General features: G+C 42.7%; 1 long non-coding RNA gene across 1 annotated transcript in view; it reads left to right on the top strand.

Annotated features, from left to right (window-relative positions):
• Window positions 1–27,206, top strand: part of LOC140903593 (uncharacterized) — a 95,376-nt gene that overhangs the window by 49,043 nt on the left and 19,127 nt on the right. The window lies entirely within an intron of this gene.

The raw sequence follows: 27,206 nt of genomic DNA on the forward strand, positions 1-27,206 counted from the left end.
GGCTGGACAGTAAAACAGAGCTGGAAGGGTAGAGACATGTGATCAGTTGCAGAGACGGGAGTACAGTTCAGCTCTCTGTCCGTTGGGGCTATAGATGGGAAGAGAGTGCATGGCTTAAAGGTTTGCTGGATCGGGACCATGGTTTGTAAAGAGCACAAAAGCCTCATTTTTTAAAAAAATTGCTAACATTTTCCAAAATATTTTTGTTTTCTTCACTAGGCATAGGAACCAGAGATGGAAAATACCTATTAATTCATCAAGTCCATCCCCCTGCCAATGCAGGGTTGGTCCCAACAGAATAGTCTCCAGTGCTTTGTCCAGACTATTTTTAAATGACTCAAATGATGGGGCTTCAACTGCATCTCGTGGGATGCTATTCCAGATTTTAATAGCTCTCTCCATTTGTATGGCACACAGTAGCTTCCTTAGCCTACAGGAAAGGTTATAAACTTATGGTCAAGAACGGTCTGGGTATTCATTGCAATGCATTAGCTTTATTTTATTGTCAGTATCTGCATGGCTCTAATGTGAGCGCTGTAACTCTTTATTGAAAAGGGAATAGGAATTCTCGGTAGTTAGTGTCTTCTGGTATCAAGGCCTATTGCTTGCTATATTTATGATTTACATCTGTTCTAATTTGCACTCTCTTCTCAGGCAAATGTTGCACTGTGTCTGCTACATGGTGCAAAACAAGTGTGTTGCAGACATGCTGCATGGTTTCACACTGTATTAACTCCATCTTAGCTGTTCTTTGCTTTGCCTCAATCTCTTCACCACTGAAAATTTAGATATGGTAAAAAATAGGATTTGCCATATTGGACAGACCCCACTGACCCAACAAGTCCATTGCCTCTGGCAATGTTCAATACCAGATGCTCCAGAGGAAGATGAAATACCCATAATGCACTTGGTCAACTGCATAATCCTGTACATCATTACAGATGCCTGGAACTGGGGAAGTGAACTTCTTAAAGGTTTTAGAGAACCGTATGTCATAGTTCATGGCAACTGCACCTGTATTCCCCCTCCATGGCCCAGCAAATGGCACCCACTTTAGGCTTCTGGTCTGCTTTCTCTTGCCCCTGGACTGCAAGCTGCTGGATTTCCAGATGCAGTTGGTCACTCTCCAGCTGTATCCTCTCTGGTAGATCAGTCCATGATCCCAATGAATGCGGTTGCTACTTTAGTCAGGTTCTCTCCACTCTCCCACCAGGGCGTCAGCTCCAAGATTTCCCCACCAGCTGGACCCTCTGCCAGTGGGCTGGATGTTCCCTGTCAACCTGGACCATCATTTTTCTTCTGGTCATCAGAATACAGCAGGTCGACCAGCTGCACCCTTGTCTGCTCCTCAGTGTCTGCTGCTTTACAGTATAGCTCAACCAGCTGGCCTTTCTTCAGCTATTCACAATTAATTTCCCCTGTCTCTTTCTTCACTATTACTTTCCCGAAATGATTGAGATTTTTCGGTTCTTTTCCCTTCCAGGGTACTTGCTTTCCCCGCTGTTGGCACTTACAGCAATTCACCAGGTCACAGATCCCACGCATGCTGCCGCCAAACCCGACTGTATTCCGATGGAACCCTGTTGATTTAGTGCCTATTTGGTTTTATAAGACTTTTCCCATAAGAGTCAGTAAAGGATAGTCATGATAATATCACCCCTCTTTTGGTAAATTTGAATGACAATTTTGCACGGTTGACTTAATTCCTATTTTGGATGTCTGAGTCGCATTTCCTTCACCCTAGCCTTTTAGGGCTTGATCCTACAAATTGCTGAGCAGTCTGGCCCCAGTCCAACAAAGCATGAAGGCACCTGAAATAAGCAGGGAGAGATTTTCAAAGGCGCAAATGCTAGTTAGGTCCCTAACTCCCATTGACTTTCTCGAACTACCCATTGCATCTTGAAAAATCTTTCTTTAAATCAAAAAGGTTCTATAGAAGTTACTCTCAAAACCTATAGAACCTCATAGAAAAGTAGATCTTTTGCTTGTTTGGCTTTAAATTATCCTGTAGAGTTCCACTGCAGAGGTACAATTCCTCATTAAATGCTATAGGATGGAACAAAAATCCTATGGAAAGGAAATTATTTTCTATTGGTTCCTATATGAACAAAAAAAAATTTTTTTTAAAAGAGCTGTTTTATTTGCCCATTTTTAAAAAAACACACTTCCACAGGTTCACTTGAATGCTTAAAGATAAGCATATGCATAAGTGCTTTTCTGGATTGGGGCCACAATATTCCACATGTTGCAAGATAGAGCCATTAGTGGATGACAACCAGATTTCAAGAAGATATTGATGGCTTTGGATGGTTGTCTCAGCTCAGGCTGCCTGCCTTCCATGCGTTAATCATACATAATGAGACATTTGCCGTGCGAATATATTTACGCTTACAAGAAAATAATGTTATAACATCTTTATACAGGTGATCGCATCCAGTACTGAATTGTAATGAGAAGGAAAGCTAAACTCAGCCACATGCTAACATGGACATCCAAGTGGAAAGTTACTATGAAGTATATTTTAATAATAGTATTTTTCCTTCTTTTATTTTATAAAGCATTTTAGAGGAGCAGAAAAAAACATTCCTCCAAGAGCTTTGATCTGTATCTTTGAGACAAAATCCATTAATAGCCTGTTTGGTTTGGCAGTATCTTCGCTTCTGGGCAAAACACGTGCAGATAACCTGTTGGGGAGGCAGGGTGTGATGGTATGATGGACACACAACTTTTTGTGTCAGAGATGCAAGTCAGACTGGAGTTATCCATTCTGGCTTCTTATTTGTCCAGTCTACTCTGACTTGTTACACACCTCCTGGCAGTTAAAAATGCCTCCCCTTCCCGTACAATGTGAAGAATATGATTCAGGGACACTGGAAATACAATTTCACAATGGAAATACTTCCTGTGCTTGCATGACTGGTGAGTTACATGCTTATTGACAATATGATATTAATATGCTGAGACACACAACTTAGAACTTGGAGGCAGTATCGTCTGGATTGGGCATCAGGAGAGTTTTTCTTCCACTGACCAGTTTGCACCTCTCTGTTTCTCCTCTTGCCATTTGTCTGTTCAGATTATAAAATCTTCAGGGCAGGGACTGTCTCCTTTTTGTGTCTGCTCAGCACCTGGCACGATGCACCTCTAATATTGCTTGGAGCCCCTAGGTGCTGCCATAATACAATCAAGTGAGGCGTGAAGGGCTTTCAGTTTCCATAGTCAAATGGTGCTCATCATCTCTCCAAACTGAGTCTCAAGTTATTCATACTCCGTTGCCCATTTTAGCAGAGAATGGGTGACTATAAAACACTGGCCATGCTACCGAATTTACCTGCAAGTAGTTAAAACTGGGTTGTACAAACCTTATTCACATGAGCAATCCTTACTTGCACAAGAAGTCAATGGGACTATTCTTGTGAATAGGGATTACTCATGTGAGGAAGGATTGTGGGATTGGGGCCAGGAATGGGATCCTGACACTATGGAAAAAATCCAATAGAATTTAATCATATGTGATAAATTGTCTGTAGCTTGTTTTGGGGGCCATCCAATCGCATTTAATTGAAAACTGTATACATGCCATAGACTTCTATAGGATAGTTTCCACACCCATCACTACCCAAAATGACAACCTGTGGAAATAATCTAATTCTGTGTTAAATACTATAGGTTTATAAAGTAATTTCTATAGATCCCTATTGATTCCATCTCTGCTAAACTCTGTAGGACTTTCCCATAATGTGTGAACACCTATAGTTTTCAGCAACCTCAAAAACAGGCATTGATCATATAAAAACTGTAGGAGTTCAATATACTTCTGTACTGTGGGCCAGATCCTTAGCTGTTGTAAATTGGTACGGCTCCACTGAGGCCAACGAAGCTAGTTTGATTTATACCCACTGAGAATCTGGTCCACGGGTCACAAATACATTTGAAGCAAGAAAATCTTCCGAAGACAAAAGAGAGATGTTGCCTTTGTCACTGCAAATGGGTTTTGCCACTTTCTTCTTGTTGTTGCCTGTCTTCTAAACCGTCTTAGCGTGCAGTGGCATAGGTGTCTTAAGTCTTTGTCTGCGTAGGCAAGAGAGCATATGTACAATAGCTGCTAGCCATCTTGGCGCATATACAGCAGTCTTGTTTTAATGTTTAATCGCTAATTGGTGCGATGGTCAAGGGACAGGCGAGGGAGCACTTTGACATCTGATCTTTTGAACTGATTACATGTGCTTTGCGCTACATGTTGTTTATCACGGTCAGGCTAATTTCCTTCGCCGAGCGCTGATTTCTTTTTGTGGTGAAATCTCACACTGAGGCTGGCAGGGAGAGACTTTCATTTTATTTATTTATTTATTTATTTAAAGGATTCTAATATGCACTGGGCTCCTGTTATTGACCAGACTCTCCAATAAATGTGATTCAAGTTCTGTTGGATGATTGGACTTGAACTTTTCTCCCATGCTCGCACTCAACTCTCATTTTCTGTTTGTTCTCTTTGTTCATTCGTTTTCTCTCCATCTTTCTTTCCTTCCCACCCCTCTCTCTCTTTCTCTGTTCCCCTCTCCTTTATTTTATCTTCCCTTTCCTGTATGGTTTGGGGTTTCGTTGTTGTTGTTGGTTGTTGTTACTTCTGTGACTGAAATCATACCTTTCAGGGTCTCCTTTTAATCTTGCTCAAAACAACAGCAACAAGAATACAACCCGAACTGTCAATCCCAGTAGGGGAAGAGGGTTCTCTCCCTTTTTGTATTATTATTATTATTTGTTAAGGGAAGTGGGAAAAAAATGGAGAGAGAATTTGACATTATTGTATAATTTAAAATTGCACAGCCTACAGCCCACAAAACAGAGCATGTAATTACACACTTACTAGAGGTAACAGCAGTGCTGATAATTATTCTTTACACAGGAGGATCTCACTGATATCCCAGAGTCGGAAAGTGGGAACTACAATATCTTTAATACCATCCTTAGAGACCCTTATAAGCAGAGGAGAAGTCTGAGGAGGCACACAGGGTCCAGAGCAATATCTTCATCGCACCAGAATGTCAAGGGCTTTAGCACAGCAGAAATCAATAGTTTCAAGTACATTTTTTTTTAAGATACAATATTTTTTTTATGACCCTACCCAGAGAAAGTACAGCAAAGCCAGAGGTGCGGCAGTGGTATGAAACAAACATTTTGAACGGAAGCCTTGTCGGTTTAGAAGAGCAGCAAGCTAGATTTTTATGAGAAACAAGTTTGGCATTAACCATCTCTGGGCTGTAATCCTGGAATTTCTTTGGCATTCCATCTCTGCATTGTTTTTCTTCCCTTTCTATTGCCCTTTCCATGTGCACCTTGTCTAAAATGTTGTTGTCTCATAGACTTTAAACCCAGGTCACTACGATTATCTAGTCTATCCTCCTGCATAACACAGGGCATAGAATTTCACGCAGTGATTGCTCCATTGAGGCTGATCACTTGCAGTTGAGCTAGTGTATATCTTTTAGAAAAGGATTGCCATCTTGATGTAAAGACTTCCAGTGAAGGAGAATTTATCCTAGCCCTTGGTAATCTGGTCCAATGCACAATTTACTCTGCGGTGTTCTTATATGGGCCAGATTTTGCTACCCTTACTTGCATTCTGTAGTACCTTGCTCTGCAAACAGTTCCATTGATTTCATGGAGTCTGGTAACACGCACTGAGTTAGGGCAGCAGAATCTGCCCCCTATACGTGGGATACTTTTTCAAGTTACCATTCAGCCAAGGCATGGAGAAAATCAAAGTAGTGGGGCCTGATTTTCTCCCACTGCTCTGGGCCGCTTCACGTGGTTCAGGCAGTGAAAAGTTATGATTGACTGACTGTCCAGTTCTGAATTCCTCGAGAGTAGGGGAGTTTTCAGTTCGCATAGTCAGCTCCTATTCCAGATGTGTGTCTCATGCTGGTCTAAGGGATGGGAGGGCACATTCTGGAAGCAGGAGGGTGTGGGACACTGTTCCTCCTATTCTCAACTGTGATACAGTCTCATGAGGCCCATTGCAGTCAGGTATAAGCTAGAGCAGCGTAAAGGCTGCTGTAACTGAAGCTGTTGAGCCAGGACTGGTGTGGATGCACCAGGAGAGTCAGGGAGGCATAACTTGCTCCCTGATGGTCTCAACTCTCCTGCCTGAGCCGATCACAGCATGATTGGAGAGAATCTGGGTCATGTTTCCAAAGTGCTGAGGAAATCAAAGCGAATAATGCGTCGAGGGGGGCTGAGGAGGAATCAAGGGACATAAAGTTAATTAAAAAAAATGTGTGCTTAATATCCCTCCTATCCACCTTAAAGTGACACCATGATCTCAGAAGTTGGCTTTAATCCCATCTAAAATCATTTACGCTTCTCCTTTCACTCGGGCCACAGGCTAATACCGCAAACATCGTTCAAATGCCGGTGAGCGCTCGCTCCTCCTTTCGGAAGGAAGCCTTTGTTATCCAAAACCATCCATCGCAATATGGTGGGGGGATCTGGAGTTAAGACAGCAATGTGTGCTGTGTAGTCATAGTCATTTCAGATCTGAGCTAAACCGGCTGTTGCTTGGGGATGCTGGGTGGGCAGCGTGAGGAGATGGGAAGGATCACAATAATTTCTTCAGGTTTAAGGCACTGAGACTCGGGAGATCTGAGTTCAGTTCCCAGCTCTGCCGCAGACTTCCTGTGTGACCTTGTGTAGGTCACCAAACTTCTCTATGCCTCGGTTCCCCAGTGTAAGGCTCCAAGTAATTTCTGCAGGCTTCGGGGTTGTTTTTTATTTTCAAGGGCTGGGGGTGAGGGGGAAGGGGAATATGCTGGATAGAAAGTGCCTCGAATCCCATCTGCATTGGTAAAAGATTTTTACATTTTATTTTACTGTCAACATTTACAGAAATTAAATTCCCAGTATCTGGAGCTACCGAGTGTCTTAGCAAATCCTCCAAGATAGGAAGCCAGATCTTCTGGCGATCAGGACCATAAGTGCCTGATTTTAAGCTACACTGAGACCTCTTTGAACTGTTCTGGCAGTAGAAAGGAACCTTTGCGTGGGTAGAAATTCATCCCTTTCCCCTGCCATTAGGCCCCAATGTCTTAAAAAATAAGACTCTTTTCTTCAGATTTGTGAATGGTGATCGAAGAAAAATGAATTGGCCTCAGAAGTAAAACTGGATTTAATGGTGATCAAAGATGTTTAAGGGCTTGATCCAAAGTCCTTTGAAATCATTTGAACTCCTGTTCTCCTGATCAATTGCTACAATCCTTTGTGGCAGGGTTTGCAGTGTGGTTCATAGCTCAAAGGAACGATGACCTTCTGTTTCAGACATTGTACTCAAGAGGCCTGGGTTCAGTTCTCAGCTCTGCCACGGATTACCTGAATAATTTTGAGTAGGTCATTTAACCTCTCTGTGCCTCAATTCCCTACTTGCAAAACTGAATAACAACTCATCTCCTTTCTCCCATCTTGTGTCATTCTTTTTAAAATGTAAGCTCTTTGGGGCCGGAACTCTTTATTAATATGTGATTTGTGCAATGCCTTGTGCAACAGGGGCCTGAGCTTGCTTGTGATTTCTAGGTAATGCTGTAATACAAATAATAATAACGATGGATCATCTAATTTGTCATCAAGGTCCTGGAAGGACACCAGCTAAATCTCCATGCCTGTACCTTATGAAACAGAAGGCAAAACATCCTCATCAGGGAAACGAATCCTTGCAAAGACCAAGATTCTTGCATATACTTTTTAGATCAATACAAGTACCTTGTTCTCTGCCTCATTAGTGTTTGTTTAAAGAGGAAATTCAATTTTTAGTCACCTGCAACTTTCTGTTGCTTTGTTTGATTTGCCATGGTTATGTGGCAAAGGCATGCAGAGCCTGTTTAGTGGGATGTACGTCTAGGAGATAATACTCATAAGTCTAGGAGATAATACTGAGAGAGGGGCCTAGGAGGCTGGCTTTGGGTTTTACAAAATCAGATCAAGGAGGCAGTTGGGTTCAAGTTCCATTATTATTTATACCTGAATCTCCAAATTGAGGCCTAGATCCTGCACCATCCCTCACCACTCATTGTCTTCAGTGAGTCCTTCACATTTGGGAGTCAGATAAACGTTCTGGTTTTGACCCATCTCCTTGCTGTTTGTTTATTTCAAGTTCCCAAAGCATCCTGGATTCTTTTTGAAACCCATCTGCAGATCCTTGGCTAAATCTTGTCCTCTTTTCTTACACTTCGGATGAATGTAGTGGTGATGTGGCTGTGTGGTTTCCAAGATATTAGAGAGATAAGGAAATATCTTTTCTTGGACCAAGCTCTGTTGGTGAGAGACATGAGCTTTCGAGCTCACACAGAGCTCTTCTTCAGGTCAATAGTAAATTTGCTGAACTAACATTACTATATGCATTTATGTGTTGTGACAGCCAATCTGATAGCTACCTTTGCTTTACTCAGATGTGTTATATCTTGGCATTTTGTGATTCACATGTTATGTTGCTAATTATTATTGTTTCACACTTAATAACATCTTGGTAACTAAATTGCTCCAGGGTTGCAAACTTGTTTATTACATTTTAGCCCTGAGCAAATTTTTGCATCCAAGCTCCGACCTCCGTCCCCAAATATGAATTTATATTGGAAATTCTGATGGATCCTGTCCGGAATGGGGGCAAAGCAACACAGCTGTGAACGAATAATGTAAAACATTGACTTTGTTACACGTCGGGATTGGGGGTATCTTTTTTTTTCTCCCCTTCCTTTCTTTTGTGTAAATCTGTTTTCACCACAGGAGCACATGCTGTCTCTTCTGGCTACAACACTACTTACTAATTCATCGATTCATCTTTAATGAGGCCCCCTGCCAATGTTTAAATAGCATTCAGAACAAAGAAAAAGGCAACATTTCCAAAACAGCTGCTTCTCTCCGATCCTGACATATCAGCCCTTCGGAATATCAAGAAATATATATTTTTTTCTTCCCTTAAAGTTGGTAATTTATAATTTAGGTGCAGCTTTATAATTAATTGTTTGCAGGGGGAGAGGGGATATAGAAAGAGATGGGAATGAAAAGGGAAAAAAAGAGTAAAGTTTCCCTCAGGCTGTTATGATACATGAAACCAACACAGCTTCTGTGGATTGCACTTGCACTGCAGATATAACAGTGGGAGAATTTTCTTTTACAGCCAGAATCGTTTGTTGTATGTTGCAAGTTGGTGCAAGGACATGACTGAGGAAGTTTTTCTGCATCAGCGGCACATAGGAATATACAGCCTCAGGATCCAGTTGGTTAACAACCCCCTGATATATCGGGGTGGATTTCCATAGGATGCTCTTAAGAAGACTGTGGAGTGTCCATTGCCTTAGTGACTATTGTTTGTTTTTATTCCAGTCATATCTAGAAGCCCCAACTCAGATCAGGGTTCTGCTGTAATAGCTATTGTATGCACATACAGTAAGAGCGACAGTGGGGAAAAGAATGGAGCCCTTAAGGGTTATGCCTACACTTCGGCTGGGAGCAAGTCTCCCACCGGGGCTCAAGCTCACCTCTGGATGTTGTAGCCTCTGGCGGAGACTTGGGCTAGCCATCTGATCTGAAGCCTAGGGGACCAGGTGGGCTTGAGCTTGGGTGGCTCGCATGAGTCTCTGCCAGAGCTCGCAACGTCCCAATGGCTCGAGCCCAACTAACATGTGCCTGCCTACCTGGCTGGGAGTCTCGTTCCCAGCTACAATACAGACATATCCCTTGTGTACGTCTACATGGCACACTAAGCCCAGGTTTGTGGGAACCAAGCTTGTGGACTGGGGGTTTCCAAGCCCATGCTTGAGCTTCCATGCTGCATTGTACACCCAGATTTACGATCGTTGGACCTGGGTCTCGCAGCTGTGCCGACACCTACATACTGCGCTATGCAGACCTTCTGACTCCGGTCTGCAACATGACACTGCACAATGACAGGGTTTGGACCAGAGTCCCGGTGGGACTTGAGCTCTGACCCTTAGCAGGGCCCAAGACCTAGGTTCCGAGTGCTTGTTGACTTGAGTCAGACTATTTTGTGTGTGAATGAAAGAAGGGCTTAGTCAGAGCCCAGGTTTAGCATGCAGTGAAGACATATTCTTGGTGACTTAAGAGCCTAATGCCCATTATGAAAAGTAACTTCAGCCCTTAGAAGCCCAAGTCCCATTGATTTTCAATGACACTGAGACATCTAAGTCACTTTTGAAAAGGAGACCTGGGCTCCTAAGGGACTTATGCTTTTTGAAAATTTCACTCACACTGAGCACACAATTTAAATAGACAAGGAAGACAAACAGTGGGAGAAAGGAAAGGTGGTTATCCCCATGTTACAGATGGGGAATTGAGGTATGGAGAGATGAAGTGGCGGGTCCAAGGTTGTACATGGAGGCTGTGGCAAAGCAACTGAACCCAGATCTCCTGAGACCTAATCCACTATCTTAGCCTCAAGACCATCCTTCTTCTCCGGGAGGATCACAGTAAGCAACTTTATACTGCCCACAAGAGGTGCCTGCTTGACAGCCCTGGAGACTGAAACTCTCAGTTTGATCGACAGAAAAAGTACACCTAGCAACAGTGTAGTCCCTCACACTGCACCACTTCCTGGGACTGGAAGGTTTTGTCTCTGTGATCTATTCAGTCCTTGGGAGGAAGGACTCCGAAGGAATTGCCATCCAGGATACCAAATGTGCTTTGTAGGTTGTGTGTGCGCTGTAGGATCTGGACTGAAACCCATCAGCTGAGATCACATAGGTCCTTGAACGGTCGTCATGTGGCCTATCACCCATGTGAGCTGAATTCAAATCCGTGACCTAGAGGTTGATAAAAGGCTCCATTTCTCATTCCCGAAATCTTTGAGCCATCCGATGCACTCCAAACTGTGTGTTTCCCTGTGGTTTAGTAGTAAACAAGAGGTTCTCGTCGTCCTCTTCACATGTTGCAGTATAGAGAATAATCAAACATTGTTTGACTCTCTCAGCAAGTCACAGCCCAGAACCACTAACTTTGCATGGTTACATTAATAGTAAGAAACACTGATATAGAGTTTAAGTGATGTGTCCTGCTCTACTCAGCAATCCATTCGTAACTACCTAATCCAGTCCAGGATCTAAGAAGACCCTATGTGGCTGTAACCCACCTGCCCCCTCTGGACCTTATCCAGTATGCATTTCCAACCCCACAGCAACAGAACCTGGATCTGTAGCCCAAGCTGTAGAGACTCGTGTTCAGCTCTAGTCGAATCCCTGGTGTCAACCAAGATGGCAGCCATCACGTTGTGACCACAGGAAGCACAGGCCATGTTAATCAGTCTGAGACCTAGAGTGAACTACATAGCCATGTCTGGGTCCAGCAGCCTCGGCAGAGAATACTCCTCTCTATTCATTACATCAGAGTCCTGTCTCTTCTCAACTATGACGGACACAGTACACATGCGTGAATCTTCCTGTTGTCAAACCAGTTTATTTTACTTGTACATACAGATATAGGGGTGAATATTTTAATACCCACCTGCTCTCAGAACGGTGAGAGAAACACTGTCAAAGGAGCTCCATGCAGAACAGAGGGAAGGCTTTGAAAGAGGAGAGGACGTTGTACATTTATATAACGTAGAATCTAATTTAGATTCTAAAGGCTTTTTACATTAAATAACAGCACGACTCTTGTACTTCCCCCAATGCACCTGAAAACAACAACAAACAAAACAAAATAAAGGAGGCTGGAGATGTTTCCAGGGAAAAGATTCACGATTCTGTTTCCATGGAAGCGACAGCACATCCCAAGTGGCAGGAAGAACCGACAGAGCGCAGCTATGAAAGTTAAAGTGCCATCTTCCTCTTTCCACCAAAGAGCAGAGCCGGGGATGGGGGTGGGGAGAAATGGTTTTGAAAAAGAACAAGGGGAATTAAAAGGATGGACGGTCTAGTGGTTAAGGCACTGGATTGGTGATCTGGGTTCCATTCTTGGCTTGGCCACTGACTTCCTGTATCACCATGGGCAAGTCACTTAAGACCTGATCCCATTCTTGTTGCTATCAGTGGGAGTCATTCCATTGACTTCAATGGGCATTGGATTGGGGGCTTAACCATTCTGTGTCTCTGTTATAACTCTAAAATATCTCCTTTCGTTGGCCCTTTCCTCTTGTTTTTTAGATTATGAGCTCTTCAAGGCATGGGGTGTCTTACTATGTGCATACAGCTCCTAGCACAATGGAGCCACCATCTTGGTTGGGATGTCTATGACCTACTGTAATACAGATAATAAATAATCCAAAAATCACAAAACTCTGCATATGGAAAGGTGATTTAATTGCCTAGATGTGTCGCTTCCAGAAATTACATCTGGGGAATTGAGCTGCCACCAGTCGTCATTGTGCTGCCTCAACAACATTTCAGGCAGCACCAGAACCTTTAGGTGGTACCAAATAGGTGTATAAATGGTGGCACCACACGCCCAGCGGGCAGACTGTAGAATATCCGCCTTTGTCCTCTTGCTGTCACGGGCAGGAGAGACTGTCCACGTTTTTTTTTTCCCTCGTTCATTTGGCCCAGAGCTGCCGTGAAATTTTATCTTGCTTAAATTTTTTTTGCAGAATCAGAAGATGTTTGAAAACTTGTAGGATTCAGGCCTTTGCTCGAAAGTCAGTAGGACTAAGGAGCCGAAGTCTTTTAGGCCTTTTTGAAAATGTTACCGTATCTCTCACTATATGATCCCCTGAGCCATCAACATGCTTTGTGACCTGTGGAAAATACCTGTGCAACAAAATCTGTCGCCTTGATGGAAGGAATTCCTGCTATACCTGCAGACTCTGCATTAGTAAACTGAAGAAATTCAGCTATTTTCTACCGTTTTGGTGAGCAACGTGTGCAATAGGTTGTGGTAAAATATTTGAAATCAGGGCACTTTTGCATCTTGTTGTGAATTTGAAGTTGATCCTGTAGTTGAGATTTTATTTTTTTTTTTTTTGCATGTGTTGAAATGTGCCAATTTTCAAGCAAAGCAATTAGTCTGTGGAACTGATTGTCACTAGGTATTATTGAGACCAAGAGCTTTGCAGCGTTAAAAAAAGACTAGGCATTTATATGGATAATGACAACATCCAGCATTGCAATAGGCAAAAATATGAAAATAAACTCCTAACATTTGGAAAGGTTATAAAATTTGCATGCTTCTCAGTATAAGCCAAACGAAAACTAATAGGGGCTATGCAGAAACTTGGCATGTCAGCAGGTTATTCCATAATGTCCTATATTAGGGTTTATTGTACATTATTATGCTCAAAATGTACTGGTTTGGACTGGTCAGAAAATTCCAATTGTCTTTTGCTGGACACTTTTGGGGGAAAACAAACCTTTTTGTTGACGTTTTCTGTGACTCTCTTCAACTTTAGAAAACTGAAACTCAAAATGTATGTTTGATTTGTCCATTGAAAAGAATCAGAATTTTGCTGTGAAAAGCTATTTAAAATGTTCTTGACCGAGTTTTTGACGAGCTTGTCACTTTACAGAACAAATGGAATGATGTGAAGCCTGATCCAAAGCTGGTTGAAAAGGATGGAAAGACCTCCATTGACTTGCATAGTCCCTTCCTCTTTCTGATTTTAGGCGTAACATGAGGAAGGATGACAAACAATGGGGTAAGTGGCAAAGGAAGGGAAAGGGTTACCATAGTAAGACCACATGGTAACTTAGTTGTGGTATACACACATCTTGATGGTTCCATTGCTGTTTGTACCTGAAGCAGCTAATACTGGCCGCTGTCAGAGATGGGATACTGGATTGAATAGACCAGTGATCTGGCAGGTTCCAAGTTTTCATTGTGAAACCTGAGAAAAGTGAAATGAATAATTCATTGCTCGTTTGCAAAATAAGATTTTTCATGTGTGGTTTCAAACTCTTGATTTTGTCTTTATTAATATACATGAACTGGAAAACAGAATTCAAATTATACTGATGCTTATCCCTATTAACACTAGCCCTAATGCAATCAAGTATTGTAGGTCTTACTCGTAACAATTTCCGCCTATCTCACCTTTCAGTTGTATCTTTTTTTTAACTTGTAAAGAAGCAAGAGGGTCAGAAAATCTTGCCAGTGTGAAAGTAAGACATTTTAGAAGCACAAAAAGAAGCCAAAGCAAAATTCTATCCACTCACCACCACCCCCAACCAGATTTTTTTTTGCCAAATGTTCAGTTGATTGCAGTTTAAACTTGAAATTTTAACTCCCCTCATACATACCTCTGATAAGGCTATTGAACCACTGGAATAAACTACCAAGGAGAGTAGTAGATTCTCCATCTCTCAACTGAATGCCTTGGCTCCATCAAGACTGGATGCTTTTTGGAAAATGTGCTTTAGCCAAACACAAGTTATTGGGAATGTATGGGAAAGTGGGTGAACTTTTCTGGCCTGTGTTATGCAGAAGGGCAGACCCTATGATGTAATGGTTCCTTCTGGCCTCAAATCTATCACCATCATCATCCTGGTCCTATTATGCCTCTGGTGGTTAGGGCAGTGATGAAGCTCCCTCTCCTGTCTGTTTCTGGCAAGTCTTTCAATGGTTCCCCAGCCATGTCCCAGGTTTTTCAGCTCGGCTTCCACAGCTCTTCGCCATGTTGTTTTCGGATGGCCTCGTTTTCGCTTGCCTTCAGGGGTCCATCTTATTGCTACTGTGCGGATGGAATCAGTTTCCATCTGAAGCACATGACCGATCCATCTCCAACGCCTCCTGGCAACGATGGTGCTCAGATCCTCTTGGCTGCACTGTGTCAATAGATCTTGGTTTGAGATTGTTCTGGACAAAAGATGCAGAGGATTTTTCTGAGGCAGGTTGTAGGGAATGAAGACAGTTTGGACATGTCAGACTTTCTCATTCCCCAGCATTCTGCACTATAAAGTAGTGTTGAAAGTACGCAGCTCTGATAAATCTTGAGTTTGGTTTGGTGGTGTATTTTGATGATTTCCAGACTGTATTTAAGCTCCTGAAGGTGTTCCTGGCTTTATTGATTTTGTTCTGGGTGTCCTGGCTTGTTCCACTGTCCTGGCTGATGGTGCTGCCCAAGTATGTGAATGTTTCTACATTGGTGAGACCATAATCCTCTATCTGTACTGGTGATGGTGAGGCACTATTAAAGGCCATGAGATCTGTCTTCCTGCTGTTGATTTTAAGTCCGATTTGCCTGGCTGAATGCGTTGACTTGAGTTGTTTTTTTCTTGAATATGGTGTTGGGTATGTGATAGGAGAGCCAGGTCTTCAAGGGATGAGACGAATGTCCATTGAATGCCTCTTGGCATGTCTTCTGTTGTATGATGCATTATCCAGTCGTTGGCAATGTTGAAGAGGATTGCAGACGTGACACACCCCTGACATACTCTTGTTTTGACTTAAAAATTGAGCTCACTGTGATCAACACTGCATGTCAAGTTGAAATAGCAGCTTTTCATGACGTTGATTATGAAATCTATAGAAGGAAATATTCTGTAAGTAGCTCCATGTGGGGCAAACCTGTGCCCACCTAGACCCATTGAAATCAGTGGGGCTGCGCAGGGGTCTGGCTGCAAGGAGCTCCTGGCAGGATCAAGGTCTAAAGCATTCCATAAGCAATGTTCGTGCTCGCGACTCGTTACTTTTAACTAGCAGAGCAGTTTTGCCATGGTCCTCTTTGAGAGAGCTTTAACTACTGCCGTGCAGACATAATCAGGGTGCAAAGAATGAGCTGGCCATATGCAACAAGCAGGAAAAACAGGCATGGTGGAGGGGGAAAAAAATTAAATTTGCTTCTGGCAATTTATTATATAAGTGCTTTCCCCCTCCCCCGCCAAGCATTAGAGAGAGCTCCAGTGTTTCCTTATGAATGCTGGAGGAGAATGTCCAATTGGGCTAATTTTTTATACATACTGTCAGAGCATTCAGCTGTCTGCTTTGCAAAAGGAAAAGACATGTTATTACTTCTCAGAAGAAATGTTTTTAATTGCATACTATTGATTTTTTCCCCCCTTCCCTTGCTGGAGCACATGTTCTGTTGTTGATGGATATAGTTGAATACAGGACTGGCGTATGTGCATAGACTGGCACCGAAATAACACAGTGTGTGAATTGGCTTATTTTGGTGCAAGATATGTGTAGATCAGCCCATGTGGAACTTACTTTTTCTTTTGCTGAATTTCGTGAAATAGATACAATTGATCTGTCTTTTTTTTTCCAATGGACTTAGGCTACACTGTGTATATTTCGCTTTCTGTCTGTCCCTCTCTCAGTGGATTCAATGAAATGTACACAAGTATTCATTCTCTCTCTCTCTCTCTCTCTCTCTCTCTCTCTCTCTCTCTGTTTGTTACTACTGTTAGCACCCAGTACAGCACAGCCATCAGTCCATATAAAATGATATCATGTCTGCATTTGTGGCTGCTCTAATTTACCTGTTAAATTCCCTCTCCTCCTTCAATACTGGAGTGGCTTTTAAAGCTTTTTTTTTTTTTTTTTTTGGGGGGGGGGGTTAATAGTCACATATATTTTACTTGGCTTCCCGTTGCAAAATAAAACAAGCTGTAGAACCCCCCAGTCCCTCTCGCACACCCTGGGGAAAGAAAGTAATTTTGTGAATGGCTGGATATAAGCAGGTTAAGGCAGAACCATGGAGTATAACCCTTCCTTTATCATTACCCGTACGTGTTATGATGATATGCAGTTCAGAGCCAATAAAAGACACATGCATGCATGTTGATAAAGGGCCAGGGAGTTCTAAAATTGTTTTCACATTTCTATGTAAAGCAATTACTGATTTTTCTTTGCCTCATAACCTGAGAAATGGAGCAGACATACAGGAAGTCTTATTTTTTATTTCTCTCAAGTAGACTTGTAAAGCATGCAGCTCTGGTATACAGTGCAACAAGAGTCAAATGAAAACTGGATTTTTTTTTACTGCATTACTTGTAGCCCCTTAATTCAGGCAAATACCTTCAGAGCAGGGAGGCGGTGGGTGAAAGAATAGAAGGTTTCAAGAAGCCGACACTACATTCATTCACCTTCCTGGCGATCAGCAGATTGTTCCAGTGTATGTGTGTTTCTCCAGATCACCACCGTCCCACGCTGTCACATTTAAGGCCTTGAGAAATGAAACTTTAAAATCATTTTGTTTTTTTCCCCAATTACCACTTGGGAAGCCGTTTAATACAACGAAAGACAAGGTGGGTGAGGTCATTTATTGGACTAACTTCTGTTGGGGAGAGAGGCAGGCTTTCCCGCTACACAGAGCTTTCCCTCAGGTCTGAGAAAGGTACCAAGGGATTGTCTACACTACTGGCCGGATTGGCGGGCAGCGATCGATCCAGCGGGGGTCGATTTATGGCATCTCGACCGCTGAGCACTCTCCCATCGACTCCGGTACTCTACCAGAACGACGGGAGAGCTTCAGCTGTCGACTTATCCCAGTGAAGACACGGCGGTGAGTAGATCTAAGTACGTTGACTTCAGCTACGCTATTCATGTAGCTGAAGTTGCGTCTCTTAGATCGACCCCGCATGGTAGTGTAGACAAGCCTTAAGCGTGAGTGTGTCAGCTAAATACAAGGTTGAACAGATAGTTTAGCATAAGTAGTTAGCACATATTTCAAGGGACCATTCAAGGTGAAGTGGCCCGTTAACACTCCTGTGGTCATAGGATAAAACAGCAGGTTTGTGCGTTACAGATTGTTGACATAAGCCATAAATCCAGTGTCCTTATTAAAACCATGATTTTTAGTGTCTAGCAAAATTATGAATTAAAGCTCCCAGTCTTGTCTTTTGAAACATCAAATAAAACACCATTTTGAGCCTACTTGTTCTTTTATGGAGTGTAATTAATTCATTTTCAGAATTTGCCTTTCATCTCATTGCTCATTTTACAAAGGTGCTAAGCCCTTCCCATCAGGACAGAATTTAAACAGATTTGTTCCTGCATCCTTAAATTAAGAGTCGATTGAATCAGTGTTCATTAAGGTGGGGCAGTCCAGTGATGGTGCAAAGAAGGGCTGGTCTGGTGCTTAATACGCTGGCCTGGGAGATTTGTGTTCGGTTTCTGGCTCTGCCACAGATTGCCTGTGTGAGTTTGGGTAAATCCATTTAATCTCTCCATGCCTCAGTGCCCCATTAGTAAAATGGGGGTAATAATACTACTTTTCTCTCAACCTTTGTTTACAGTGTAAACACACCAAGCTCTTTAGAGTAGGGACCATTTCTTGCCATATTGAGCAGCAGGCCTCCTGACAGAAATTCTGGGCCCCTAGGCAGAACAGTCAATGGGCCTCGATGGTACTAGTGAGCTTCTGGGTACGCTGTCTTTCAACACAACCATAGCTTCCACATGCCTGTCCGGCGGCCTTCGTCGCCACCAGTACCACCCCATGCGTGTCTAGGAGCATAGGCACCGACTTCCAGATTTCCCGGGGGAAATTATCCCAGAAGCTAGATGTACTTCACCCTAAAGTACTTCAGTAAGACCCTCTAGCCCTATGGTGTATCAATAAAAGACATTAAAATACGATGGTGAGGCAAATGTGTTGAAATACTGTACTACTATTTCATTTCCTTTACCTTCTGTATGCTGGCGATGCTGGCTTAGTTTCAATATGTGTTTAGATATTCTGTATTGTGCACAGTTCCATTACTACAAAAGAGCATAATCTAGAGGTTTAGGGGTTTTTTGGCTGATAGTAGCTTTCTTTGGCCTGGAGATATATGGTAGCTCCAAACAGAGAGGCTATGTTGGCAGGGACAATTACAGCTGTTTGTAGTATTCCTACTGACCTAGCAATTATCTGATGGTGGGCCCAAGCAACTGGAAAAGCTCAGGGCTGTAGCAACGAAGGAAGGAGGGGATTGTTATTAATAATAACTTATGGTGAAAAATTATTTACACAGCAAAACCAATTTTACTCAGCACTTTGCAAACATAAATAAGACTCATCCCTTCCCCTAGAGAGCTTCCAGTTTAATGATGCGTAGTATTTAGATGGCACTTTTCATCCACAGATCTCAGAGTACTTTACAAAGGAAGGTATGTAGCGTTAGCCCCATTTCACAGATGAAAGGCTCAGAGAGATTAAGTCAGTTCTTTCAGATCATACAGCAGGTCAGTGGCAGAGCCGGAACCCAAGCCTCAGGGCTCTGTCTAGTTGTCCTGTACACTGGACAATGCTGCCCCCTTTTACTAAAAGGGAAGAAAAGACAGAGGGCAGCCGTTAAAGGAAGAAGGGAAACGTCTGGCTTATTGGTGAGGAGAGAAAAGGAAGGAAGAAATCCTGAAAGGTGGGTTTCAAGAAGGGGTTTCGGACAAGTAAGAGGTGGAGAAAAGAGTGGTCTTGTTGGACAGGAAGCGGGAAATGGTTCCAAGCAGGGGGACGCTGAGAAAAGGTACAAAGGTAAGAAAGGGAGGGGTATGGGGAGAGGACTGGGAAGATCATAGGGAGTTGTAGGAAGAAACGAAAACAGAGCTGTAGATGAGGATAAGATCATGCAGGGCTTTGATTGAGATGTTGGTGCAGTTTGAACCTAATATGGTAGGAGCAAGGGAGGGGACTTGGTTGAGTGTTGGGAGAACAAGGTGATTTACGCAGGTGTGCTGTGACTAGAATGGAAACGGCTGTTTTCTAAAGGAGGAAAATTATTTTAAGGCCAGATTTTCAAAAGTGCTCAGTACCCATAAATAGGGGCCAGGTTTTTCAAAAGCTCAGATCCCAGTTAAGTCCCTAAATGAAGGGGCAGGATTTCTGAGTGAACTTAATGAGCCAAAGGCTTCTTCGTGGGAGCTGCTGGGTACTGAGACCTCTTGAAAATATCACCCACTTCATTCAAGTGTCTAAATGACAGCTGGCCTTAAAATTCTACTCCATTCTGTGCTCTTCAGGTTCTTATCCTATATCCATCCCCATGGCATCTGAGCATCTGGCTTGACATCAGGCACCTCGCATAGGGTCTTTCCCATAGCTTTAAACAGTTATCGTTAGCCCTAGTACCTTTGTTTTTGTTTTGCTTTCTCTGTCATTGGAAAAAACTTGTAAACCTGCACTGGCAAAATATTAAGGGAGTCTGAGCTGAAGAACTGGAAACAACACAGATAAATAGGACAAGGTCCTGCATCTTCTGACAACAGCTCTGGGTATTAAGTCTCCATTCGTCCCTTTCAATCATCCATAAAACGGTCTCCAAAACGTAGGCCAGTGTTCAACGTAATTCGTGTTTTATTTGTATTCCCAACCTTTCAATTTTGGGTAGAGGGAAGGTGTGGCATCATTTTTAGTAAGATGACATTCCATACATGGTGGTGGAGGAAAGGTTGATCTAAGTCACCTTTGCAAATGGAACTTCTTTTTATATATTTGATATGTGTTGCGTTAGCACCTAGGAGTTGCAGAGATAAATCAAGACCATATTGTGCTAAGTGCTGTACAAACACAGAACAAAAAGATGGTCCCTGCCCCCAAAGAGTTTACAATCTAAGTATAAGACAAGACAACAGATGGATACAGACCGATGGGGAGTACAATGAGTCAATAGTCTCCAAATAGACAAGAAAGACACAGGTTGGGGAGAAAAGGGTATAACACACAGCAGAATAAACAATGTGATGGTGGCAAATAGTGCCGTGTTTATTTTTTAGTCAGTCTCCAAAGTTAGTTAGGAGCTTTGGAAAATGTTAGCCTTGCATTTCTTTGTAAATCACCTGACATGCCATCATTACTACAAATAATGCTAATAATTCTGTCTCCATGTATTTGTAATATGCCCATCCAGATGACAACATGTCTTGGTTTCCAAATTAATGTAACTGAATAAAAATGTCACACTCAGTCCAGAAGAATGTTTGATTTCATTCCAGGCATAAAGTAACAAATTACCTTTATTGGCAGCGTCACCAGAAACCGGCCTCAGTCGCTTTGCCATGTCACTTTCAAGTGCCTTGTTGATATTTTTATGGATTTTTATTATATAGCTTGTTATGCAGCTTAGAGCAACCACGCCACGTTCTGGGGGAGCAGCAGGCAGTGGGGGATGAGCTACAATAAGAATTGTTACACTTCTGGTTTTAATATCTTTTACTTCAAAGCAAGGAGTTGATTTGATCTTTCATCATCTCAGCTGTTGTTTACCAGCTTCCTACAGATGCTGTTTGAACTAACAAACCTCACATTTCCTGGTTTGAGTGAGTAATTCCCTTGGCACTTGCAATCCGTTCACTTGGAAGCTTAGTCATCCTGATTGAATGATGCCACTAACAAGAAGGGGATAAACCATTTAAACTTGCAGTATCACCTTTCAATCAAATAATAACTGGCTAAATTAGCTTGGCTTAGCTTTTTAGCCCTGCTGTTTGTTTACTGCTCAGAGGGGAAACAGCCAACAAGAACAGGTCTGGATTTTGGGTCAGTTTGCTCCAAGTCTCAGATGTGTTTCTGATCCCAGGACTTCTCTTTGGTGCTGATTTGTGCATAGCATTTTTGTTTACTAGCAGAGTCTTTTAAATCAGTTGAACTGTAAAAATTACAGATGAGGAAAGAGCTGCTAGGTCACCTATTCCGCGTAGAGCTGAATAAGTTCTTCTTCTTCACCCGTTGCTGTAGTGTGGAAGTGCTTTAAGTGGGGTTACTAGCATCAGTCATGTATGGTTCATTTTTTCTTCCTGTTCCCAGCTCCTCATCTGGGAGAAGATAGAATATGCATTTAAAACCATATGGATTACAGTAGAACTGAAAGGCCTCAACAAAAATGTGGGTCTCATTGCTGTGGGTACTGTACAGGCGTATAGTGAGAGACAATCCTTGCCCCACAGAGATGGCAGTCCAAACAGACGAAGGTTGGGAGGGGAAGCAGAAGCAGAAAGTGACTTGCCCAATCTCATGAAGCAAGTCAAAGGTGGACTGGGGGAATCGAACTTGCATCTCCAAGTCCACTTCCCTATCCAGTGGACCACATTGGCTCTCTTTTCTTTTCTTAAATGTATGGTTTTTTTTGGTGGCTGTTTTATTAGTGAAGGTGCTTTGAAGAAATACACCTTGAACTTGGAATGGAAGGCAGTGAGGTTTGTGGTAGGTCTTACATCCTGCAGGAGAAAATCCCACAGTCTTGGACTGGCCCCCTCAAAAGCTCAGTCTCCTGCACAAACCCACTTTACCCTGGCTGTAGACAGTTCCACTACACCAAAGGAGCAGAATGACTGATTGTGGTCCTCCTCTTGGAACGTTAGGCAATCTTTTAAGTATCCCGGGTCCAGATCATTAAGAACCTTGAAGGTAAGGATCAAGAACTTGAATTTGATGTGATATTCTATGGGAAAGTATCTGATCATCCTACAGGGCCATATTTCCCATTAACTGCAGATTGTACTGGTTGCACGGAGCACACTACTGGAATCTCTGTGGTAACTGTCTATGTAAGTGGAAAATTATAGACTCCGAAACCACTTACCCGTGTCCAGCTGGAACTGCCCCTCCCTGGGTGCGAGGAGGTTGCAATCAATACCTCATGTTCTTAGATTCTTGTCTCCAGTGCAATTTTATTGAACAAAAGTTTAATTGACCTGAAAGAGAAACTTGCTGGGTTTCAAAGCCATCGGTGCACCTAGCAAAATAAACATTCTTTAGGGCGACTTCCGTGTTATTTCTGTGCTCAATTTCTCTTTTTTTTTTTTTTTCCTTCAGTCACCTCTTACAGCAAAAGGCAAAACCACTGTGATGGAATCTACTCCGTTCCCAATATTTTCTAATAAAACACCATTTTTTAAAAGAAGGCATCTTAGTAAGAAGCACGTATGGGAAAAATGATGGATGGTCTTGTTTCATAGAGGTCCAAGAATAATTTCTCCACTGTTCAGGATACTGGAATATTTAGTCTACATCAGAGGCATGGGACCTTGATCAACTAGAGTCATTTTGTTACTGAATGGAGTCTGAGAGTCACACAGGGATGTAGAATTTGTAAAATAAGAGCCTGATTCTCATTTGCACTTAAGGCTCCTTTGCGTAGCTAGTGGCATAAGACTGTTGTATCAGATCTTTCACAAAATCTATTCACCTGATGTGCTTTAGGGTTAAATTAATTCAGTTAATGAGTTAAATAACAGATGAGGGAGAGAGAAATTAAGAGGCACAGGCAAGAAGGGAAGAAAGATGCTTGCAGCTGAGTTTTGGAAAGTGAGGAAGAGTGATGCAGGAAAGCGACACTGGATGGCAAGGAGGGTGGAGGAGGGCGCACTCACACCCTTGGTCGTCAGATTTTATGAAGGGACTGAGAGATGGTCATGACTGCAGAAGTGTGTAAGAGTTTTATAATAAATAGGAGTTAAGGAACAAGTTTAATACAAGCTAGAGTCAGATATAGTTTTCACTTCTCTTAACTGGTTATTGCAAAGTACCTACAGATGGCGCAAATGTCTCTTATTTATTAATTATTTGTATCGAGGTAATGCCTCTGAGTCCCAGTCATGGACCAGGACCCCATTGCGCTAGGCACTGTACAATACAGAAAAAAGAAAAAAAGATGGTCCCTGTCTTGGTCTCATGCCATTCAGAATCTCACAGTGCTAAACCCAGATTGACTTGTGGAACTTGCTGCTCCAACAAGGACAGGTTCCGACCACTTGAGATAAATAGTCTCTTTGGGTGATGCACAAGCGGTGTATTTTCCACTCCATGCATCCGATGAAGTGGGTTTTAGCCCACGAAAACTTGTGCCCAAATAAATTTGTTAGTCTCTAAGGTGCCACAAGGACTCCTCATTGTTTTTGCTGATACAGACTAACACAGCTACCCCTCTGAAACCTGTAGTGACTTAGATTCCAAGGGAAAAATAGGACCTCATAACCACAGGGTCTGAGGGCCTCACATCTGCCTAAATAAGGGCTGCATGAGAACTAGAGAACCATGGGTTCAGAACATAGGAAAGGTTCCTAAGTCACGTGGGTGCACTGAAAATTTCACCCTTAATCTTTTACATTTCTTTTCCTATGAGAGATCTTTCTAAGGATGAAATTGTTTTCCCTGGCCTTCTCTGTATCAGGGTTGAGTATCGCAGGTCTTGACGAGAGAGAATATTTGAACATATGTGGATCTTTCTTTCCCATTTTAATAGAAATCCCTAAATTCATACAAGGCAGGACTTTATGCTAGGTGACTGGCCCTAAAAGAAATAGCACAAAATGATACTTTAAACAGCCCACAGTTCCTAACATGATTAGACTGATGAGGATTCTTTACACTTTAAGAAACCTCTGAGGCTCACAAACAGGGACCCTATGTTTAATTGTTTGGATACAAACAGCCTTGAGTAATTTCCCCAGGTTTTATATCATTGCCCTATCACAGTGCAATTAGCGTGAAAGGAGGTGCCTTGAAAGCTTGGAAAACAGTAACTACAGACCTGGTTGTGCTCAGCAGAACTTCTTCAGTGCTTTACATGAAATCTTCAGACAAACTCATTGGACAAAAGTTGGTTTAAAACAAAAATCTAAAAGTCCAAGTTTTCCACCGAGGCTTATTTAAGGAATATAAATAAAACATGTCCTGGATATGCTTTTAACTGGGGTACAGGCAACCTGCAGCTGATGTAAGAGGGAATTTGTCCTCACTTAATGTTCAATCTGTGCAAAGCTTACTGTTAAGTCCCAAGTTACTGGGAGCTCCTTAAATCAAGGCAGGGAGACTTGATAGTGAGACACAGAACTGTGAGCTTTATTGATCATCCTTCCGTTGTATTGCACTGGGCTGGAAAATAACTCCCTGGTTTGAAAGGGGTTCTCTAAAATGTTTCTGTGAAGAATCGGTCCACATGGGTTTGCTTGCAGGCCTCAAAGTTGGAAAAGGTTTGCGTTCGAATGAGCCTGGTTTCTCTTCAGTCCAAATTTGCTGTGAGCACAGAGGCATGATTTGGGGTGATTGTGTTTGTGCCCATTTGCCAGGACTGTAATTGGGACTAGGTAGACAAGGGGGGTGAGGTAATATCTTTCACTGGGCCAATTTCTGTTGGTGGAAGAGACAAGCTTTCGAGCTTCAAACCGCTTAACCGCCATGGGATTTTCTGTCCCTACAGCAGAAATGGATTCTGAGGAACATGGAAATTTTAGCACCGAGCATCCAGTCGAAAAGAACTCTTGTGCTATTAATTGGTGAGCCATCTTTATTATTTATTTGTATTGTGGTAGCACCTACGTGCCCCAGCCTTGGACCAGAATCCCATTGTGCCTGACATTGTACAAACACAGAGCAAAGCCTTTCCCTGCCCTAATGTGCTGCCAGTCTCAATTTACCGTCGTGACCAAGAAATAAGAATTGTTGATGATGTGGGAGAGTTTTTTCAAAGGCACAAAACAGTTAGGCTTTCAACTCATGTTGAAAGTCTATAGGTGTTAGATGTCTTAACTCCCATTCATGCCTTTGAATAATCTCTCTTTCTGACATGATCTTACCACCGCGATTCGTAGCATTCTACTGCTTCGAGAAGTTGAAATGCGAAGAAATGGAATTGAGGAAGGGGAGTGCTTATTGGGCACGTAGAGGGACACTGTAATGGGTTCCAATTAATGGGAGGGGTAAGCCAAAGAAGGAAAACTTAGTGACGAGGGTATCTTGTTTGTATCCTCTCAGAGAGTCGATTACATGCTTATCACACAGCACAAAGCATGGTTGTCTAGACAATCATCTAATTGTCTTGGCTCGGTAAACAGCGGCCCTAGTGACATTCCAGACCTTGACCTCTGCCCCATCCAGCTCGAAAACAAGTGCCGTTAGGAATCATGTAACGTTGTGTATTAAAAATTGTTGAAGAAGGTCAGGGGGTCAACCTACTACAGGAACTTTAACAACATTTCTGAATATAGCACACGCTTCTTCTCTCTCTCTCTTTGAGACTAGGTATCTTTGTATGAGAGCATTAGTACAGCGCTGGTCCTTCTAGTAAAGGATGAGTCTGCGCTGGTACACTCTGGTGTGTGTGGTATTTAAAAGGTAGGGCTTCTCGGACATACCGTGTTGGACTTTGTAAAAAAGCAGCAATTCCCAATTAGGAAAGGGACTATAAAAATATTATAGTTTGGTGTTTGAATAGGAAGATGACAATAAATAGGGTTATAAAGAGTTTTCCAGTCCGAAGGCCTGGTCTCTAGGTACTGCATTAATAAACAGTAATATTAACTTCCATTACCGTAGGACCTACGAGCCCTAGTCATGGACCCAGGACCCCATTGTGCTAGGTACTGTACAAACACAGAACAAAAAGACTCTCCCTCCCCCAAAGCGCTTCCAATCCAAGTGTGAGACAAGAGACATAAATAATAATTTTCTATCCTCAGTAAAATTTTCCAAAGTGGTCCTGGAATCTGACGGTATGTCTACACTTTGAGCTGGGGGTGATTTCCAGCTCACGGAGACCTAGTCATTCTAGCACTCATTGAGCTGGCGAAATCAAACCAGAACATCGACATAATGGTGTGTGGGCTAGCTGCCCCAAATACGTGACTAGTGTCTCTGACGGTAGTGCACTAGGGCCGGCTAGGCCCTCCCACTGCCCGTGATACCATGGCTACGCTCTTATTAGTGTGTTAACATGAAGAACATGCGAGTATGTCTCCTCGAGCTGGGAATTGCACCTCCAGCTCAGGGTATGGACATACCCAAAGGTCCAAGCACTAAGGCACTCTTGAAAAGTTTCCCTGAAGCTTAGCAAGCTGGTGACCAGAAAATTCTGGGTAGAGCCTGCAAATATAAGGTTAAGTTCTCTGCTGGTGTAAGCAGATATTCTTGTTCCTTCATTCTAATGGGCAGGCGCTAGTCCTGTCTGCTCCTCAAGAGGAGAACCTTGAAATATAATCTCCCGTTTGAGAATCCTGATGATTCTATTTACCGAGGGCCTGATTTTCAGAGGTATTAAGCACCCAGAAGTGCTACCTACTTCAGGTTGCAGCTGGGGATGCTCAGGACCGCTGAATATCAGGCCCTGAATATAGAAACTGAGGTCCCAATTCAGGAAGGAACACATCCCTAATATTAAACACACGAGCAGTCCCGTGGAAGTTTTGGATTTATTGAAGAGAGTAATAGATGGAGAACTGTTTATAGACTGACACAATCTGGGCTAAATCCTCAGCTGGTGTCAACTGGCATAGTTCTATTAAAGCCAGTTGACACCAGCTGAGGATCCGGCCCACTTATCATGCATGCCAGAGGTGTTTGCATGCAAGTGACTATA

This window comes from Lepidochelys kempii, chromosome 26 (genome assembly GCF_965140285.1).
Source record: "Lepidochelys kempii isolate rLepKem1 chromosome 26, rLepKem1.hap1, whole genome shotgun sequence".
Classification (NCBI taxonomy): domain Eukaryota; kingdom Metazoa; phylum Chordata; order Testudines; family Cheloniidae; genus Lepidochelys; species Lepidochelys kempii.